Genomic DNA, 22277 nt, shown 5'->3' on the forward strand with positions numbered 1-22277 from the left:
GAAATGACACGGCAATCAACAAGAGTCAACGTTTTTTTACCTCGACGGGCATTTTCGTAAATTCACTTATTAAAATTATATAAATCATAATTTTTTGGGATGGGCTGTTACATCATTGTACTCCAAATTTTTATATTTAGAAAGAAAAAAAAAATCTCTAATAAGAAGTGCACAATGCGGTTTTAAAGTGCTAACAAAAGCAATTTTTTTTAAATATAGAACATTATTACATGATGTTAGATGGTAAAAATTTAGGTGCCCCTTCAAATTTGGGGCTCTGTGCGACTGCAACTTCTGCTTCCCCTCAACGTCCCCTCTGATATTCGCCAAAAAATAAACATGAAAATGATTTCTCAATTAGAGTCTGTTAAAAAATATTTAACCGTCGAGAAGATAATTGTATTAAATACATATGAATATTGTAGTTAAATAGACAATTTTCAGCCACCAACAAAACCCTAAACATAATTAAAATACAAAATGGAAATAAAAGTAAATAGGGAGAGACATTGCTTTACGTTAGAATTTGGAAAACTTGAAGACAAAGGCATGAGTCAGATGGATCCAAAAGCATCGAAAACAAAATCGTAACACGATGGGAAAAGAGATGGGCCTACAGGTTCCGCCCGACATGCCGCACCATGCATTCACGATTCTCTTAACCCAATTTGGTCAACTAACTTAACCAACGTTTCCTTCCACTACAATTAGTATTACTACTGCAATTTTAATCATTAACATATGTAGCACGCCTGCGTTGTTCTGCTCCCACGCTATTTGATATTGCGTGGATTTCACGTTCCACTGGAAAGTAACATGTGTGGGAGCTTCTGTACATTATAGGATACGCGCCGGTGCGCGTGGGTCAGGATCTAGAGACTAGTCTGGCGCCGCAATTGAAGAGGCTGTCCCACACGCATGGTGCGGCACGTGACATGATGGGCTCGCACTCCAGCCTACGCCGTATTCTCCGCCATACTTTGTACTACGAAAAAATTATTGAGCTTATTTTATACGTAATGCGGTGCGCTCTATGTTGTATATGTGGTGTATAAAATCGAGCTAACTACATTATGGATCACTTACATGCAATTGAAACGTTAAAATAACGATTAAAAATGAGCTATTAGGTGTTTTAATCTGCTCACACGACATAATGTATTTTTTTTAAGTGAAATACAATATTACTTGAAATAACGATTGAAATAGTACAAGAGGATGGAAGGAATTTAGCAGGTTTCAGAAAAAAAAGCCTTTGTTGGAGTTTTCATTCGAGTTCAAGTAAAAAAACACACTTTACTAATGGGACACTTTGGATGCAGTCCTTAACTACCAATGTTCTTTGATTGAAACCTTGGTGGTTTTTAACTTTTGATTGAAGTCCTTGACATTAATGTAATAATGTATTTTTATGTAGGTTATTATATTTTTAAATTAAAAATAAAATTTGTAGTTATTTATATTAATGAGATTTTAAATGAACCCATATTTTATGGGATTAAAAATATTAAAGATGAATTATACTCTCCAATATATTGTGTATGTGTATATATGTATATGTGTGTGTGTACATGGGTAAGTTCATAAAAACTAACCAAAAAATTATTGTACCAAAGCATGGGTACATTTTTCAAAAAGCACCAAAAAAAAAAAGCCTTAATAACATTATTAAATTTCTTCTATTAAACTTGACATGGATACATTCTCAAATCAACGAAAATATAATGTATCCATGTAAGTTTAAAAATGGATTAGAGAAAAGATTGAATGAAATTTTATATTAAAAAAAAGGGTACATTTTAAATTAAAAAAGGGTACATTTTTAACAAATTGGTATATTTAAGAATGGATACATATAAGCTTAAAAAATTGAAAATTTTTTTATAAAAATTTAATGGGTACAAACTTATTCTAATTTTATTTATTTTATTTGAGAAATGTTTGAATTGAAAATTAATTAGGAGTTTAATAAGGGTGTGAGTATTAAAACTCTAAATCAATTACTAATTTTTTTTTTTATAAAAATTACGTAATTTACATGTAATTCATTAATATATTAATGATAGGGACTTTGATCAAAATCTAAAAACTGATAAGGTCTTAGTTAATGGACATTAGAAACTAGGGACCGAAAGCTAATTTTTCCCTTTACTAATTAGATAGACATACTATCATCAAATAAAACATTTTAGATTACATTGAATGGTTCTCTGAATCATAAAAACTCTTGCAAGTAGTCTCTCCCACAGCTATTCAGTCGGAGTGCCACATGGTTAGCTTTCACAGTGAATATGAATAAATTTTACTTTTCAAAAGCTTGCCACCTATGATATAATAGATTTAGCGTGAAATATCATCACTTTAACATTTCAATTGCATGTGAGTTCTTGACGTAACATACAACACCAGTTGGAAGTAGCAAACTCACCCATGGCAATTGTTTGTACCCTGGAAAATGATTTTGACAATTATATTTAGCTACTCGCACGCTGAATTAAAGGTTTGCTTGATAAGGTTTCAGTTTTCAATTATTAGTTTTTATTTTTAAAATTTTATTTTTATGAAAACTGAAAACTTGTTTGAATCTATATGGAAGTATCAATGAATTAAAACTCGTATTGATGACATCTACATACATTACTGAACTTGACAGTAAAATTTGTCATCGATACAAATAAAAATAATAATTTTCCTAACCATGGTTAGCAAACGTCAAATCATGTACCATGGTTAAGTTAAGACCTCTAAAACTCAAAGCTTCATTCTTTCCGCGTTGCCAACAATTGTCAATTTGGATAGCTCCTCTTGATGGAAGACAGAGAAAGGGACAGCCTCTCAACCATCAGATATGCAATCATGACGTCAAAGACCACTTTTCATGTCAGATCAACGGCTGTCATTGCTCCTTTAAGTCCGTGCCACTCCAACTAGGGTTTGGTCATTTGCCACGCGCATACGACTTCTTTATTATGATAATTAATTAAATAATTATGGTTGAAGATGAGATGGTGGGGAGGATTAATGATTTAATTAGTCGATAAGATGAGTTATTCATCAATATCTTGGTCGAGAAGCTTTCATAATTTGCAGAACGTGGGCTGTCTTAATCCTTCAAAAATTAGAAACGTATGGTATAAGACAGATTCTAACAGCGCTACTACTCTACAACATCACATATACAATGTAAATAATACTTGTTAAATTGGAGGAGTTGGTTTAGTGGCATTGTGTCAATCCAATTATTTTGGTCACTTGTCCTCCATCCACTTTCCTCATCATTTTGGTTGCGGATATCATTTTATAACATGGTAACCATGTCAAACATGCATACTGCTTTTTGAATTCATGATATATGTTTCAAATTTTTTGTAATTAATTGTTGCTAATCGCCTATACGGGTATTATTTAGGGTAGTGTTGAGTCATTAATTATACTTTTTAGCATTGTATAGGATAATATTGACCTTTTTTTTTATAACAAATCAATAGTTTTTTTTTTAGTACATTGATATTTGAGTAAAAGACTGTTTACTACCCTCAAATTGAGTGGTTTTCAACATTTAGTATATCAAGTTTTTTTTGTCTCAGAGTCATACCTAAAGTGTAAATTTTGGGACAGTCTCATACATCTGTTAGTCAAACTGTTAAGTCTCCAATTAACTATGACGTGGCGCCCATGTGGTCAATGACTGGGCGCCATATGGGTCGCCACGTGTGTCCACGTGTTTTTTATTTTAAGAGAGGGGTTTCAGTGAAAAAATAAAATAAAATTCCTGCCAAATTTTTTTTTCCCAAACCCATGCACCTGACACTTTTTTCCCGTCAAAATTTTTTGAAAAAAAAAATCAAGCTTCCTAGGAAAAATAACACAACTTTCTATTCCAAATCTGCAAATTAAATTCTAAACAAACTTTGAATTCTAAATATGCAAATTCATCATTTAAACTACCAACAAAGTTGAATTCTCAACAACTTTCAATTCACAACAAAGTTCAATATACACCATCCAATTCACACTAATGGGTCAAGGTGTTCTTCCAAAAACACTAAAGATCTGTCCAAAACACTGTCCAAAACACTAATGGGTCAACTTTAACAACTAATTGAACTATGCCCAAAACACTAAAGATCTATCGAAAAGTGTTTCCAAAAAAACTAAGGGCATATTCAACTATAACAAAATGAACCCTTAAACAACCTAAAGCATTAAAGCAGCATCATGGAACATTCCTCCTCCTTTTCTGACCTATTGCAGTAGACTTTGAAGTGGTTTGAGAGACTTGAGTTGGCTGAGATGAAGGTTGTGAAGCTGGATAAGGATGAGTGGTAGGGCATCTGGCCTTGTTATGTCTCAAGGCCTTGCAAACACTACATTTCACACTTTTTTGCCCTCTCTTGCTTAACTTGAACTCATTTTCATCACCCTCCCTATGTCTCCTCTTTTTTGGTCTCCCCGGCTGCCTTTTAAAAGTTGGAGGAAGAATGCATTTGTTTTCAGATGGCTCCCAAAATTTCATGCCTTGGACGGGTTGAATCAAGTTTTCGTAAGCTTCAAAGTACTTCTCCTTCTTGTACCAAGAGGAAACAAATTCCTCAGGCTGGCTCTTTGCATAATAGATGGCCGAGCAACCATGTATGCAAGGAAAGCTTGTCAAATCCCATCTTCTGCATGAGCAAGTGCACCCATTCAAATCCACCACAAATACATTGCCTCTGCCTTCATCCACTTTAAAATTTTCTCCTCCAGACCATGTAGCTACAGTGTGTGAGCTTTTCAGTTTGTACTCCTCCAACTTCTTCTGGATTTTTAGGCAGATAGCTCATTTATCCTTCCTCATTGCATCTCTTCTCAACCATATCCTCTTCATCAATAAAACTCTTATAGTTTCTAGCATGGTAATAATAGGCTTGTCCCTAGACCTTAGGATAAAAGAATTGAAGCTCTCACAGAGGTTGTTTAACAGAATGTCACACTGAGTGTGTGTCTCAAAGTGTGACCTACTCCAATGCAAGACTGGTCTCTTCTCCAACCATTTATAAGCTTTTTCATTCAGCTTATTCACCCCAACCATACTCTCCCTAAAATCAGCGATGGTTGTTGCCTTGGCAGCATTCTACAAGGCATCTTTTAATCCTTTCCCTTTAAACCCATCTACCTTGTAGTTAGTGTATAAGTGCCTAACACAGAACCGATGATTACAATTAGGCAGCACCTTCTCAAAAGCTGGTATTAAACCCTTCTGTTTGTCAGAAACGAAAGTCCAAGCATGCTGGTTCACAATTCCCAAGTCAGCAGCTAGCAGTTCCAGAAACCAAACCCAACTGTCCTTGTTCTCGAGCTCTACTATAGCATATGCAATAACCCAAGTTTGGTTATTTGCATCCATTCCCACTGCAGATAGTAACTGGCCCTTGAACACTCCCTTCAAGTGACAACCATCCAACCCTACAAGCTGCCTACATCGATTCTTAAATCCATTTTTACAAGCCCCCAAACAAATATAAATCCTCTGAAATATCACATGAGCATCATAATAGGGCAGCACCTTCATCTGAACTGGAATACCCGGGTTTGTCATCCTAAGCTCATCACAGTACTCCCACAACTTTGTGTACTGATCCAAGTTACTCCCCTCAAGGATTTTCAAACACTGTGCTCTCACTCTATAGGATGTCTTGATGTGGATCTCAACCATTCTTTCCTCTTTCATTATTTCCACAAATGTAGTGATAGGCATGCTTGGGTTGAGTTTGAACTTGTCCGCATACCTCTTCACAAGCCATGCCACTTTGCAGTTATGATTTTCCCTCTAAATCCTCGGACATTCATGTTTCCCAACATAGGTTTTCACTTACATTGAATCTTCATTGTACATCCTGGAAGCATACAATCTCCATGGACAGTTTTTCTCACACCTTGCACTAATCTTCCATTTTTCATTCCTTTTTAGCTTAATAAAAGGTGAACCGTGCTTAATGGAGTGAGACCACACTGCCTTTATCAACTGTGCAGCATCTCTGAACTTTAATCCCTTTTCAAACCTTGGATCATCCCTATCGGCTTCTTCATTAAACTCAGGGTAGATGACCTTCTTATCACATTCTGAACCTGAATCGTTAACACTGTGCAGGCCATTTGAGTCTTGTCTCTCATCATCAAGGGAAACGTCTTCTACATCCCTTGCATCAATAACGTCTTTTGGATGTTGGTTCCTAACCCCTTCACCCCTTTCAGCATCTCCAACGACACTTTCTATAGCCGTATCATCTACTGCATGACGATCATCATCTTCAAAACTGTAGTCACTGTCCACAAACTCACTATCTGTAGTGTCATCCTCTGCATTTACTACCACAAACAATGCATATTTGTTAAAAACCTAAACTTTGCAAAAATAATTGAATACTGAAATTAAAATTGTAAAAATATATGTTTCAAAAATTTTACCTTCATTAGCTTCTACTTCGGTCCCTTCATTAACTTCTTCAGCTTCGTGACCCTCTTCAGTTTCATCACCTTCATCATCAGCATTGAGAGGACCATCTTCAGCCTCATCTCCACTTCCTTGTCCTCCCTCAGTTACTTCAGCCTCATGTTCATCATCACCATTGTAGGCTATGTCATTCAAAAGACATAACCGTTTTTCTAAGTGTTCCGCACCCTTTTTTGCTCTACCCTTCTTCAGTTTTGATCCAGTTCCCTTTGTAATCAAAATTGCCACCTTCGATTCCTCAATATCTTCTATAATGACACCTTTTTTTAATATGGCACTCTCATCTAGATTCATCAAAAGCTTATGTTTCAAGGCAGCTTCTTTCAGACTTAGATGTTCTAGGTACATTTCTATTTCCCTAACCCCTGGAACATACTTGCACATTTCACCCACATCTTGGTCCCGTTCAATAAGCCTTAATCCCTCACAATAAGACATCCCAGGAATCCTATAGTGATACAACATAAACCCATCATATCCTAACTCCTTAACCATTTCATCAATCTCGAAAAAAGACATGAAGTCTTTGTCTACGTAATCAAACCAAGCCTTAAACTCTCCCGTATATGCACTTTTAGACCACTTCCCACCGTGGTTAATTTTAAGGCTAAATAATTCGGGCATCCCTGCAAAGTCAAGGAGAAAGGTGAAAACAACATAAAATCCTGGAGGCACATGGGGGAAAAGGTGAAAACACTAGTAGGACCATGAGGAAAAAAGGTGAAAACAAAACCATGAATACAGTTTCACCTTTTTTTCCTGAAACCATAGAAAAAAAGGTGAAAACAAAACCAATGGGGACCACGATTGAAGACAAACAATTGAAAAATTGAAAGCAAAACCACGGGGACCACGATTGAAGACAAAACCAATGGAACTCACAGATCCCTAATCCCTAAAATTAAAAATTGAAAAATCGAAAAAGGTAGGTTACTTACGATAAAGTGGTGTTTCACCCACTTCGATCTCCTTTTATCCCACCCCATCGGCAGCGATGGCTTCACGACAATTTTTCCCAGAAATGTGTGCGCAACGTACGACGGCATGCGAGGTAGAGCGACGACGACGTGGAGCAACGGTGAGGTCGACTGACAGCCCGTGGGTAGGGTTTTGGACCGAGATGGGAGGTCGCGATTTTTCAGGGAGTGAAAAGTGGTTTCACTTTTTACTTTTTCACTTTTTCACTTTTTATGGGTGAGATGGGGGGTCGCGATTTTTGAATTTTGAGGTGGAGTGACGGCGTGCGAGGTCAAGTGGACGGCGAGGTGGAGCGACGGCGAGGTCGAGTGATGGCCCGTGGGTAAGGTTTCAGACTAAGATGGGGGGGGTCGCGATTTTCTGGGGAAGTGAAAAGTGGTTTCACTTTTCACTTTTTCACTTTTCTGGGTAAGATGGGGGGTCACGATTTTTTAGGGAAGTGAAAAGTGATTTTTGATTTTTGATTTTTGAATATTTTTTATTCACTGAAACCCCTCTCTTAAAAAAAAAAACAAGTGGACACACGTGGCGACCCATGTGGCGCCCAGTCATTGGCCACGTGGGCGCCACGTCATAATTAACTGGAGACTTAACACTTTGACTAACGGATGTATGAGACTGTCCCAAAATTTACACTTTAGGTATGACTCTAAGACAAAAAAAACTTAATGTACTAAATGTTGAAAACCACTAAACTTGATGGTAGTAAACAGTCTTTTACTCTTGATATTTTTACACTTAGGGTAGGGGGAGTTTGGCTAAGCCACATAATGAGCAACCTAATTTGGTATCAAATTCGCCATCCACGGGATTCGAACCTAAGACCTCTCACATCCAAGTGAAGAGAAATACCACCAGACCATAGTACTAAGTGACCGGATAATATTGACCTTAAATGTACTTAAATGATTTTTGCACCTTTTTTTTTCTCTAACACTTTTTCTTTTTAAATTGTTATATCAAATTATCAAAAGAGAATTAAAAGATACAATGTGGCGACCCGTCCCAATTGTCATTATAATTTTCTTCCCGAGTATGTGAGATGACGATTATGCCCTCGGTGGCTTAGTGACGTGGATGTACATATGTAGTTTTAAATAATATTCCTCGCTGTTGTAATCAAATCGTACTCGACGTCACGAGCGCGTCGATGCGAGTTAGGGTCGAATCAGATTCCTAATGAAAATGTTAGATGATTAAAGAACGAGTTAGGGTAGAAATATTGTTGGGTTGACTATATTTTATTCACCAATCAATTAGATCGTGTCATGTCTAGCCTAATCAGATTTTAGGTTGAATTGTTATTTTCCTTGGGTTAATTGGACCCTAAAACTCTCTCTCTTTCTCTTTCTCACGATAGCCCAATCAGGGCTTTACTTTTTTTCTTTCTGGCCAATTTGTGACCCCACACACACACGAATCCCTCACCTTTTCCTTCTTTCTCGATTCTTCTTCCCGTCCGTACAACCATGAGACCACCACACTCAAACCATACTAAAACATCACGGATCGAGTCCTTGGACACTACCATCATCTTCCTCACAACCTCAATAACTCATTCACACCTTTGGTTTATCGAACAGTTGTCGGAAACATAAGAACCCACTCCGACACGGTGGGTTTTTATGACCTCGTGATCTTGGGTGATTTGCATGATTTTAAGGCTCGAGTGTGACGACCCGTCCTTATATTAGTTATGTAACTTATTTTTGACTATGTGGAATGACTATTATGCCCTTATTGGCAAGTGACGTGGACGTACTTATATTGCTTTTATTTTATTTCTCGCTATTGCATTTAAATTGTACACATTACGAGTGTACGAGAATTTCTACCAGTGTAGAAACACTGTTATAGGTATGTTTCATTTCTTTGTACTATAGAAAATTTGAAAATTTAACCCTATCTCTTCTTTTCTTTTAGTGTAACCCGTGCCTTCCCCTTTTTACTCACCATCAATCAATTTCCTTCCCATTTTCTTTCACCCAATAAATCACCTCTCTTTCTCTCTGTCCAACCAATCAGAAAGCAACCCTCACATCACTCTTTCTCTCTCTTCACTCTCTCCCTCGCCGAGCTATCTCTTCTTCTTTGCAACTTTCTCAAATCCACACCAAAACACATAAGCGTGACAAACAAACTACACCATTGTGTTCATCTTGACTCCACGAACTCAACCATACCATTTGATCACGTGTTGACCGAGTTTTGGACATCCAACTCTGAAGTTCCGACTCGATGAGTTTTGGTTTAACGATTTTCATCACGGCTTAGGTAAGCCTTCAGAAATCCTAAGAACTTTCATTTCATTCCTATGAGTTGATTCTGATCTCGTGTACATGTTTTGAACTAACGTCTTAGCACATAAAGCTCGAGGGGGAAGACCGCTCAATTTTCCAGCAAAGGAACTGTGACCATTTGGTCACTTTCAGCTCCTTTTTTCGGTCAACCTTGACCACGACTTGACTCTTATTAGGTATAAACTTGTTCTTTATATTCCTAACTTCAAAATGGCTTTTGAATCATTCTATTTGGTTAACTATTGAGTTAGTTTTTCAACCCTGAAATGATGGAAGAAATTCCTAAAATTCTGGAAAAAGTTTGACCGTGGCCATTTGGCCACTTTCTAGCTAAATTCCTAGACAACATGGACCACATTTAAACTTTATGTGAATATGGATCGATTCATTACATTCCTAGCTTTAATTTGGTTTTTGTAGAATTGTTTTTGGTTGAGAATCAAGCTCGATATGAGCTCGGAAAGTTGGACCAAAACTTGCAAAAATTGCAGGAACTCGCGTGAAGGCGATTACGTATGTACTCGCAGGTGAGTGGGCGCGCGTAGTCTCATATGGGTCTTTGGCGCGTGCAGCGCGTGGATGTTAGTGCAGCCACTTGTGGCAGCGCGTGGCGGCGTGTCCAGACTCTGATTGACCTCCTGGTAATTTGTGTAGGTCCATGATGTCGAGTAGATCGATTTCGTATATTCAAACCCTATGTTTGAGTAATCTACGACGGTTTTGTTTAAGTTTCCGTTTATGTGTTATTAAACTAAGTTAATTAGTAATTTCACATATAGGGGAAACGTATCCCAAGGATGTACGGGGTCAAGCAAGGCTCGGAGACTTCGTTTCAACTGTGTATCAGTGAGTGGGCAGTTTATTTTATACCTATACATATTGATAGTTTCCCTAAATGCGTATTTACTTCACTTTTACGCTTTATATTACCAAGTATCGTTATTGTGATATTAATGGTGATATATGCTGCTATATGGTTGAGATATTACTGTCATGACATTCATACATATTTATGCATGTTCATCTTGCTGCATTGGTGTTAGTACTTTCCCTACGGCCAGGGCCAGTCCTTCACGTGTATGTTCACATCGCACCATTTACTCGTCTTGGATCTAAGTTAAGTGCCAGTTCTGTCGGACAAATTGCATTAGGCAGTCTGACTTGTATGTGACGTGCTTCTGCACCAGTCTTCACGTGATCGTAATACTATAGCGTATTGATTACACCAAATTATGTTCGTGTCAGAAATTATCTATTCGAACTCGTGTGCCAGCTTAAATGGATGAGCACCTGGCAATACTTGCTTATCACATGATTTTATTACTGTGGCATTTATATATCATGACTTGGCATATTTCTGGTTATAATGTTGTTGTATTATTGTGTACATACTTACGTAGTATGTTTTAAGGAAACTATACTTGTTTTACGGCGATGAGTTAGTACATTCGAAAATAAGGTTTTTACAAAATGTTGTTTTGTTGACCCATTCAACTTTGTTTTTTGCCCCTCCAGGTTTAGTAGCTGTGCTTACGTATATACGATGATTCAGGCAAATCTCAGAAGATGGTTACCTTCAGTGGTATAACCCTCATCCTATTCACTTTACTGTCTTATACTCTAACATCACGTGTGAAAAGGGTTCAATCCCGCTCACCTGCTCACTTCTTTGTTTAGGCACTTTTATGTTTAAATTTATTCACATTCTTTTTCCACTACACTACACTTTATGGCTTCGTCACCCTCTAGGTGTCGGCCAGCACAACTCGATTCAGAGTCCAATGAAACTTTCCGGGTCGGAGTGTGTCATTGAGATAGACTCTAAACAACTCCCTTAACATCTTGGAGTGAAATTGGAGTGGTTTAGACATCGGAACACACGAGTTTGTAAAGTTACAGAGTTAGTCGGTGGTATCAAAGGAAATTCAGACCATTTTTCGTTGGGTTTAGGACCTCCAATAGGTATGGATGTGTTCTACTCTTCAAGACCTTCAAATCCATATAAATTTCATGGATTTTGGTTGAGAATTGAAGAAGATATTGAACTTTGAAAAAATTATAGAAACTGACGAACCAGACGGCAGCCGGCGGTGGACTCTGGCGAATCACCGGAGAAGAAGGAGCATATTCCATTAACTTTAACGGAATATTCTAGCAGCGTCAGGTAATTTTAACGGAATATTCTACTAATTTAACGAAATATTCCTTAACGCAGTTAGGGGTTTCGTCAGCGTGCATGTGCATGGCCGACGCGTGGTGGAGTGTCGGATGTCCAAATGTTTTTCTAAAAATATGGGGGTGTTCGTGTTGTCAAGTAGATCATCTTGGTATATTCAAATACCTCATTTGAGCAATGTATAAGAAGTTATTTCTAGGGTTGTGTAATGTATAAGAAGTTATTCCTAGGGTTGTGTATGTGCTTTAAAATTAACGTAAAATTAGTTATTTTGCATATAGGTGAAACGTACCCCGAGGACGAGTGTGGATAAGCGAGATTGAGGGGTTACGATCCTGCTACTTATCAGTGAGTGGGCATTTGCTTATATATATATGTATATCGTGGTTGCCAGAACATTTTTAAAATGATTTATGCTTTAAATGCCATGTCGAAAATGAGTTGCATTTTAAGTATTGCATTATTATAAATCGTGAATTATATCGTTTGATGCTACGAAGGCTCAGGTAAGCTCCAAGTGAGAATATTGTGATGGTATTGGTTGCATGACACATTGTTATGCATAAATGCATTTATAGCTCATCATTGCTGCACCCTAGTGTTAGTGCTCCCGCCCGAGGATAGGGCACAGGTCTTCACGTGATGTTCACCTCTCGCACTGCATGCTCACCTTGGATCCAAGTTTGGTGCCAGCCCTATAATACATACCACAATAGGTGGTTTTGACTCGTAGGTGACCCGCGATTATTCGCAGAGTCTTCACGTGATCGTAGCACTTGAGCGTACATATTTACACCCAGCCTTGTCGTACAGACCACAATAGGTGGTTTCGACTCGTGTGCTAGCATATATTGATGAGTTATAGGTTCAATCGTATAGGTCACATTAGGTGACTCCGACTGGCTATTATTTTATATTGATTTCACCTGGCTTACATTTTTTAGTGTGGAAACGTTATGGCATGGCATACTTCAGTTTTTACTGGCCTTGTGCATTGGATTTCATATGAATATACGTAGTATTATTTTTTGGAACTATACGGGTTTTACAGTGATGGGTTATTATGTTCAGAAAAGATAGATGTATTTTCAAACGTTTTGTTTTTGCCCACTCACCTTTCTGTTTTACGCTCCTCCGGGTCCTAGGTAGCTGTACATCTTGGTGGCTCACAAGGACTTGGTGGTTCTGACGATCTACTAAATAATTGTAGGGATATTCTCCCCGTTTGTACAATTAATACTTAGTTAGTTCGATTGCACTTTCGTTTACCTATGCTCCGATATGTGTGTATCTTATACTTGATCACTTTCACGCACTTACATATTAACTCTAGTTTAAGTAAGTTTAGCTTTGGTTTTTACTTAGTCGCATTTTCTTATTATTATCATCACTTCTGTTGCGCACTTGACTACGTCACCCTCACGTGACAGCTAGCACGTCTCGACTTCAGTCGGAGTGTGTCATACAAGCTGATCAATAAGCCTATGCGAAATTATTCTAATTTGTGAGTAGGTATTGTTCAAATTCAAATGTAGAAAAACGATTCTATATCTTAATCAATTAGCCTAAATCATATATTTGTAATGAAGTTTTCTTCGTCCTTATAAAATAGGGGTATGCTATTCACACACCCATTTTTACTTCTCACACACCCTTTATTAATTTCTGCCATTTGATATTCTTTAATTCAGTCGATCTGACGACCACAAATTAAAAGGGTGTGTATGAAGTAAAAAGGGGTATGTGGATAACACATCCCATAAAATATTGCATTTTAGGTTTAGGTCATAGTTATTGGTTTATTGTTGATGTAGAGGGGTAGGCATGCATCTTACAAACATTAATTTGAATTGAATTCTTAGCTACCTCATATTTTTAATACAATATCTTATAACATTAATAAGAAATTAAATTATAATGTGACAGGTAGTGCATTTTTTTTTTTAGGTAAACTGACAGAGAGTGTATAGAAGTAACAAATCCACTCAATAATACTTTTATTTTTTCAGCTGCATTGTTTTTTTTTTTTAATTTTTTCTTCAGTGCTTTAAAAATTTCAAAAACCACGAGTAGGTGTGAACGCGTACTACCATGGTCAACAAGCTAGGCAACACATTTATGCTAAGAACACCGCAAGTCCACCGACAGGTGGCAGTTGGCGAAGGACAGGTGTCCTTCTCCAAGGACAGAACCGCGTACGTGGCAGAGACCCATTGGCCTGGATCCTATTCATTGAGCGAGCGTACGTCACGAACAGAACGCGCGGTAAATTGGAGAGCGACGTAGATAATTAAAAATTAAAAAAGCGGCAAGTGGGGCTTAAAGTGAGATAATTTGGATTAACGGGGTGATTAACGAAGATAATTAGTCCCCCAGGGCCTCTATATAAGGGAGGAGGGGGTGCAGCCGCAGAGGTAAAACAAAGTGAGGAGTGAAAAAAAAATAAAAGAGCAGATAAACAGTGTGAGAGCTTTGAGGCTTTTAAGAGCGATTGATCTTCTGGTTTATTTTGTGTTTAATCCCATCCCCCCCCTCTCTGTAATCCCCGCTTCTCTGAATCCCTTTCTGTTAATCATCTGTCTTTCAAAAAGTGATGATTTTTGGGTTTGTTTTTCTAAATTAACATAAAAAAAGCAAACTTAGAAGGATTTTTCTCTCGAAAGCCAGGTGTTTTCAGAATCGAGATCCAGGTTTTATTTTTTTATTTTTAGCTAAATTTTAATTTTTTTTGTCCTTTGAAAAAATCAGTTTGGAGGGTTAATTTTTGGTCCCTCAAGGTTGGTTTGTTGTTTGATTTTCTGGGAGAAAAAGAGGTTGATTATTTGAAATCTCTTTGCTGAAAAACCCACTTCCTGTTCTTTAATTTTGACAAGAAACAGGTTGATTTCTAGGTTAATTAATTTCTCTGTTGTTAATTATTATTATTTTAAATTTTCGTGATTTGAGTGTGTTTTGAAGGCATGGCAACTGCAATGGATTTCTACAGTAGCAGAGCAGCTTTTCAATCATCATCAGATCCCTTCGGAGGTGAGCTGATGGAAGCACTTGAGCCTTTTATGAAAAGTGCTTCTTCATCGCCGCCGCCGCCGTCTTCCCTCCCCACCACCGCCACGTCTCCTCCTTCCTTCGCCCCTTTCCTTCCTTCTTTCCCTTCTACCTCCTCCTCCTACGACTTCCTCTCTTCCTCAAACCAGCCCAGTTTCTACGATTACGGTTGCTCCACCTCCTCCATGACCCAATTGTTTTCAGATGGGTTATTTGAGAAGCACCACCAGCAACTGCCGTCAATCGGGCTGAACCACCTGACCCCCTCCCAGATCCAGCAGATCCAAGCCCAGATCCAGTCCCAATCCCAATCCCAATCCCAACCCCAACAAACCCAAATCTCTTGGGAAAACCACCACCAACAAGTTTCTCAGCCGTCGTCTCATACTCTCAGCTTCCTCGGCCCCAAACCCATTCTGATGAAGCAGGTGGGCTCCTCCGGTTCGCCGCCGAAACCCACCAAGCTTTACAGGGGTGTCAGGCAACGCCACTGGGGCAAATGGGTCGCTGAGATTAGGCTCCCCAAGAACCGCACCAGGCTCTGGCTAGGAACTTTCGACACGGCGGAGGAAGCTGCTTTGGCCTACGACAAGGCAGCTTACAAGCTCAGAGGCGACTTCGCCAGGCTCAATTTCCCGCACCTCCGCCACAATTGGTCGGTCGTCGGAGGCGAGTTCGGCGAGTACAAGCCTCTGCATGCGTCTGTCGACGCCAAGCTTCAAGCCATCTGCGAAGGCTTGGCCGAAACTCAGAAACAGGGCAAGGCAGCGAAGCCCGCCAAGAGGTCATCCGCTGCAAAGAGCCGACAGCCGGCCCCGGAGACTTTGGCCGTCAAGGTTGAAACCTCGTCGCCGGTGATGACTGATAGCGAGGGGTCTGCCGGGTCTTCGCCGCTGTCCGATCTGACTTTCGGCGACTCTACGGAGCCGTGGGAGAACAGCGGCGCTTCCGAGAGCACTGCCGTGTTAGAGAAGTACCCGTCCGAGATTGATTGGGCTTCGATCTTCAGTTAATTAGTGTTGTTAATCATGTTTAATTGTAATTGGGTATGTTTTAGTTACAAGTAATTAAGTTGATTGGGGGTTCTAGTGGCTACTGCAATCAAGTTTTTGGGATATGCAGAGCTACATTTGAATTAGGGTTTTAGTTGGTCCAATTGGGGTTTTAGTATGTTAATATGATGTACAACATCTCCGCCATGGTGGGCTGGTTTTTTTCTTGCTAGACCATGAGTGATTCAATATATGTATGTATGATTCCTCTTTTATGTACTTTCATGTCATGCTGTTCATAATCTCTCATCTTAAAACTTGTGTTATAATCTTCCCACGTCCTGCAACTATCTGGCCAGATTTAATTGCCATTGTCTCGTGAGATTTGTCCGATATCGTAGAGTTCTTCGTGTAAAACACTTGTTACAAAAGCACGAGACTCATTGTGTTCCGGTCTCATAGAGATAACGTTGTGATGGATGTGTTTGAGGAGGAGCTTGGAGTTGTACATTTTGTGTTGAGCATGATTGATACGTAAAGGACTTTGTGGGCACAAAATGTGGAAGATAATCGAAGAACATGTGATGTTGAGTGAGGAGGCAGTCATGAGTTAAGATGGAGCTGTGTGAACTCGAGATTGTGTGATGGGTGCGTTGCGGCTAAGAATCTGGAAAGGGTCTGTTCTGCTTGCTGTCGTGACCACTCACTAGTGTGCGAGTCACGGGCCTAACCTCATTTGTGACTGGTAAACTTCATCATTTCGGCTTTGGTTTCCATTAGGGGGTCTTTTGTGATCCAACATCAATATTTACTTCCATATTTACCACAAAGGAAATTAATTACTAGTCATATTTGTAATTCGCTGGTGCTACAGAAGTTTTTCAATGCTTTTGGTTCCAGGTAAAAGACCGATGTAAGAAAAATAAAATAGTAGTAACATGAACGGGGAGGCATCAGGGTCATATTTTAGTTCGGCTCAGATGGATGATGAAGATGATTTACTGTTTATGTTGAATTTGAGACCTAATTTATGTGTGAAATGAAGAGGAGTAACATGAATAGGTGACTAGTTGGCATCATTGAAGCTTTGTTTTTGTAGTAGAGCTCAAATGTGAAAGAACATCAATAGAGCTCAAATGTGCAAGTACAACAATAATTAGTCATATTTACTCGAAAGTAAAAACATTATTCGTTGTAATAGTAACCATCCAACGATAGGAAAGTTTTTCAACCCTCTGTTTCCGTGTTCATGACACCAAATTAAGCATTCTCATGCAATAGGTAGCGTTAAGAATGCAAAGGTAACACATCTCACGAGACAACTCACATTAGATTACATCCGGAAAAAGAAACCGATGTACACTGTTGCATGGAAGTTTCACTTACATTTTGCGGGGGTGTATTGTGTATGGATTTTGCTTGACTTTCAAATTCAGGTGTATTCAACTTAGACTTTTATGGAATCGATAAAAGTCATCATGTATTGAATAAAAATTTTTATAACTTCTTAAAAGTCTATGAAAATCTCATGGTATTCAGTTATTACTTTTGCAAGTTTACAAAAGTTTTGGTGTATTCCTAAGTTCATTGATTTGATTTCAAAGGATTTTAAAAAGTTATGAACTTTCGTAGACTTTGAGGCTTTTTATGATATATTTCTTATCATAGCAAATTCAACCTCTCACTCTAAGATTTTGATGAACTTTGACACCTCACCACCCCTCATGATGTAACGAGGATCACTATTTTCACTTCCACCACAACACACCATGTTGTCACCACTATCTAACCATGACCTTCCCCACTACCCTATTGCAGACATCACCACCACCATTTCTACCATCATCACAATTGTTTATGCCGCCACCACCATCATATCACTTCTTCTACCACCACCTTGTCATACTCATCATCACCATACTACAACCATCTTTCTGCCACCATCGACACAACCATCATCTACCTATAGTACTACAATGCAAAGTTTTAAAAGACGCTAAACACTAGTCGGGCAGCAAGTTGTGGCCTAGTGCCTAGGCTGCTAGGCAGGGTCTAGGCGGACTAGACAGATTTAAGTAAATATATTATATTTCGTATAAATAAGTGTCTGTTTATACTTAAAATATATATTTTTTCATCATAAACTACAAAATAGAATGACATATATATTATGAAGTATTGAAACATAATGAAAACATAATGAACAAGCATACAATATGTCACTATTCAGCAAGTTTCTTACAATTTATTAAAAAACAAAAACATACAAAATGAAAGTTATATATTTTCTGTCTAAGTGAGTCGCAACCAAAGTGGATGCCTAAGCGGGTTAGGCGGATGCCTCATCAGGTCTAGGCACAATTTCTTAATTTTCAAATGCCCATACATTAATCGGAACAGTAACCAGCCGCCTAGCGCCTATACGAGAATTTTTAGAACACAACTACAATGTTACCTTGTCCACCCCCACCACTACCTCACTACCACCACCTTGTCACAATCATCATCACCACAACCTCTTACGGCCGCCTTACAACCGCCGCCCCTACCCATGACCGCTACTAACACCGCCATCATCATGATCATCACAACCTTTACATATTCTTTCACATGTCTAAAAATTTTAGCAGAAAAAGTAAAATTACGTAAGTGTAGCCTTGTCTTCCTCCTACTAATTGGTTTCTCGGTAAAAAAAATGTAAAAAAGGTATAATCATAGAGTCTATAAATTACTGTTTGAACTCTACAAAAATCTGTTACAATTCATTATTTCATAGAGTTTCTAATAGTCTATAAAAGTCTACAGAATCTATAAAAGTCGAACATATAAAAAAACTTTACAAAGTCAATATAAATTTGAATACAATGCACCCCTTTTTTCTTCACAATATAAATTTGAATATAAAAAAACTTTAAAAAAAAAAATTTCGCAAACTGTATAAGGGTTTGAATAATTAAGCTTCATTTCAACTATAATTATATTAGAAAACTAATACCTGTCATTATTACATTAAACCCTAAACCCTAGATGTGGAATAATATTTCCACGGTCCGAACATGAGAACTTGACTAATGTGTAATTAAGCTAATTGTTCGCTAATTATACTACACCAAAACAAAATGTTTGATTATTATAATAAATCACATGGTGTTAGGAAAATTAACACTCTGATTAACTAGTGCATGTGATGTGCAAACATGTCATTGCCCTGTTTTTCTTGGTCACACCATTTGTTTAGAGATGATTAGAGCTCTGCAGTCCTTGATTCAAGTGTTTAATCCTTAAGTTAAGGTTAGCACATGTTTGGTTATGCCTGCACTAATCACAAAGAGATGCAATGTTTAAACTTATTAGTTAATAATTCTGTTGCTGGACTAACCTTGCATACAAATAAGTGTTTATGGAACGAGAAAGTTTTGACGAACTATTTCATGGTGCATATATTTGTTTGAGTATTTCATACACAATAGTCGCATAATGAGTACGATACTCACGTGGATAAATTAATTATACGTCTCAGATGACAGAGCAGAATATACCCTACAACACTTATGTGGCATACTCATGTTTGTGTATTATCATGTAAGTTTAACTCCTTACTGAATGCTTGAAAGCATAAATTACCATAATTGGGACTGGTCTTGAAGTAGGTGCCCAAAATATTTTGATTGAATCCACGCAGGCCGGCTCCAATTATGGTAAATTTTATTCGTAAATTACACTTAATACTATATTGAAATTAGTATATAAGGCAACTCCATCTTAGTCCAATTTGAAACCCTAGTTCGCCCATGAACACAAATGTTTGCATGTAGGTTGACTGTAGCAACAAATATAGAGAGAAGCTTTGGTCATTTTACATGTAGATCAATCGATCAACACAATTAACAATCCACAATCATGTTTGATGCCTCCATAATTTAAAAATATATCTGCTGCTTAAAACTTTAGGCAGAAAAACAATCTGTTCTTATTCTTTGGGTGTCACCATATCCATATCCATCTTTATTCGTATTCTTCCTCCCAATCCTTCCTTCAAAGCGTGCATTTTGCACAAGGTTACAAGGTCAAAAAATGCACAGAGAAAAGTGTAAAAAGAGACAAAGAAAGAAAAAGTCGGTGGGGTACTTGGAATTAGAATCATTTCTTACAAAATTTAAAACATGGGTTGAATGTCATGTCAAATAACTTTTAAGTTCAAGATAAAATTGGAGTATTAATCTCTGAATTTATCTCAATTTTGAATTTTGATCTCCAAACTAAAAATATGTGAGTATTAGTTTTTGAACTTTAGGCAGAAAAACAATTTAGCGGAGTGATCTTTTTGGACAACTATGTTGGAACTTTTGTTTTTTATTCGCCCTTAAAACCTTTATTTTAGACTGAAGTTCTAACGATGTTACTTAAAAAGTCCATATTAGTACAAGTTTAACGACCACCCTTCATAAATCTTTAATTTATGAACCCAACCTCAAATTTTCTTTAAATCGAAATAATTACACTCATAATGTGTGTAAAAGTAATTGGCCAATAAATCAAATTCCATCTTTCTTATCGGGATTCTCTCATTCCGTGAAAGAGCTTCTCTCCTAGCATGAGAGTTCTTCCCCCTTTTGGTGAGGGTTTTAATCTTGATTCATCAGATCTTTGGCACCGACTCTAGCTCCGGCTGGGGTCGGTTGCCACTTTTCCCTTTCTTTTGTTCTCTCCTCTTATCCCCTTCTCTGCTGCTTTTTTCCCCTCCTCCTCATCTTGATTTGCCCTCTTATCCTTACTTTGTTAACATCCCTTTTCCTCCTTCATCTAAGGTTCGATCTTTTGCCATACTTTTTGAGATGGTGCTTCGAGTTTCGATGTTTCGACCGACTCGGGTGTTCCGAACACCACCACCTTCTCTCTATTGTCTGCCGTGTGTGGCAGTGTTGCTCATGGTGTTCCATGAGCTTCTTTCCATCAATAGCCAATTGATTTCTTTCAGTTTCTGGTTATCTTTTCTCAATGGCTATGCTCGAGGAGCAGATCGGTGTTGGATGATGGGATCGGCGAGGCGATGTTTGGTGGTGAGCATGGATTTATGCAGGTCGAGATGCACTGTTCTGGCGGAGACTGTAGTAGCGGACTTCTCAATTTTTTTGTTTTTTGTTTTTTTTTTTTCTGTTTTTAGGCCTCAACTATTTGGTTGGGCACTTGTTTGTTTGGTGTTTGGCCCTTCTTTTTGCTTGTTTATGTTTTCCTGTTTCTAGGCCTTTCGTTTGTAATTATGTTTCTTTGTAGTTAATAGAGTTTCCTTGTTCCAAAAAAAAAGGGTGTGATATTCACACACCCCATTTTACTTCTCACATCTTTTTAATTTTCGACCGTCGGATCGAATGAATTGAAGAAGATCAACGGACATAAATTATCAAGGAATGTGTGAGAAGTACACACCCAAAAAACAAAAAAAGTAATTGGCCAATATAATAATTGTCCTTTACAAATGATTCCAAAGCAAAAGCAGAAATGAATAGAAGAAGGTGGAAAAGGGGTGTGAATGGGGCAGTGGAAATAGTGCAAAGGTTGTTTTGGACGGAATAGGATCTCTTCGGATCTTTTTTGTGGGGATCCGAATGATTAATTAATCATGTCCGTTCATCTTACATCGTACGGTTATAAATTATTTTATATTTTTAATTTAAAATTAAATATAAATAGTACTTAACGAAAAAGTAGTTGTAAGATATACAATAAACATACATGATTGATTGATTCCTAGATCCCTACAAAGAGCATCCGGAAAGGATCATTTGGCCGTTTTGGGCCATGGGAAAACCAAGATTTAGGTAACCCAAAATCCGAATGGGAATGGGAATGGGAATGGTTTCGGCATTTTGCAGTAAAGGAGATTAGGTAAGTGAGGCTATCTATTGCCTCTGCGGATAAGCCGTGTGGAAGAATTTCAACAAATCATTCTAAATTGCAAAGAGCTCCGATGCATGGAGATTATTGACACCTTTTCAGTCGTGGCGTCCACACGGTTTCTGTCCTTGTCTTTTGTTTTGGAATTTGACGGTAAAAGGGCCATTTTTTTTTTTGGAATATTTTATATTTTGAAAATTTTCAAATATATCTTCGATGCTGTCATTTCAAAATGTCCGCTTCAACCGCAGTTTCACTATAAAAAGCTTAGTTCATTGGTCTTGGTTTATTAACCAGATGCAAACCCTATCCATGTTTTTGAGGAGTTGACAATCCGCAAAAACTCATTCATTAATTTCATCTGTCAACCAAACAAAGAGTAATCATTACGCAAGAAT

The 22277-nt window shown here is 37.9% G+C and overlaps 2 long non-coding RNA genes and 1 pseudogene across 2 annotated transcripts; all 3 read left to right on the top strand.

Moving 5' to 3' along the window:
* The first annotated feature begins 9511 nt into the window (after positions 1 to 9511).
* Positions 9512 to 10396, top strand: LOC126601277 (uncharacterized). Its single transcript, XR_007615706.1, has 3 exons — positions 9512 to 9745; positions 9833 to 9947; positions 10299 to 10396. It is a non-coding gene; the product is annotated as an uncharacterized LOC126601277 (long non-coding RNA).
* A 159-nt stretch (positions 10397 to 10555) lies between these two features.
* Positions 10556 to 12250, top strand: LOC126601278 (uncharacterized). Its single transcript, XR_007615707.1, has 3 exons — positions 10556 to 10617; positions 11287 to 11353; positions 12229 to 12250. It is a non-coding gene; the product is annotated as an uncharacterized LOC126601278 (long non-coding RNA).
* A 2104-nt stretch (positions 12251 to 14354) lies between these two features.
* On the top strand, positions 14355 to 16263 carry LOC126601276 (ethylene-responsive transcription factor RAP2-13-like; annotated as a pseudogene).
* The last annotated feature ends 6014 nt before the right edge of the window (positions 16264 to 22277 follow it).

Source organism: Malus sylvestris, chromosome 15, assembly GCF_916048215.2.
Source record: "Malus sylvestris chromosome 15, drMalSylv7.2, whole genome shotgun sequence".
NCBI lineage: Eukaryota > Viridiplantae > Streptophyta > Magnoliopsida > Rosales > Rosaceae > Malus > Malus sylvestris.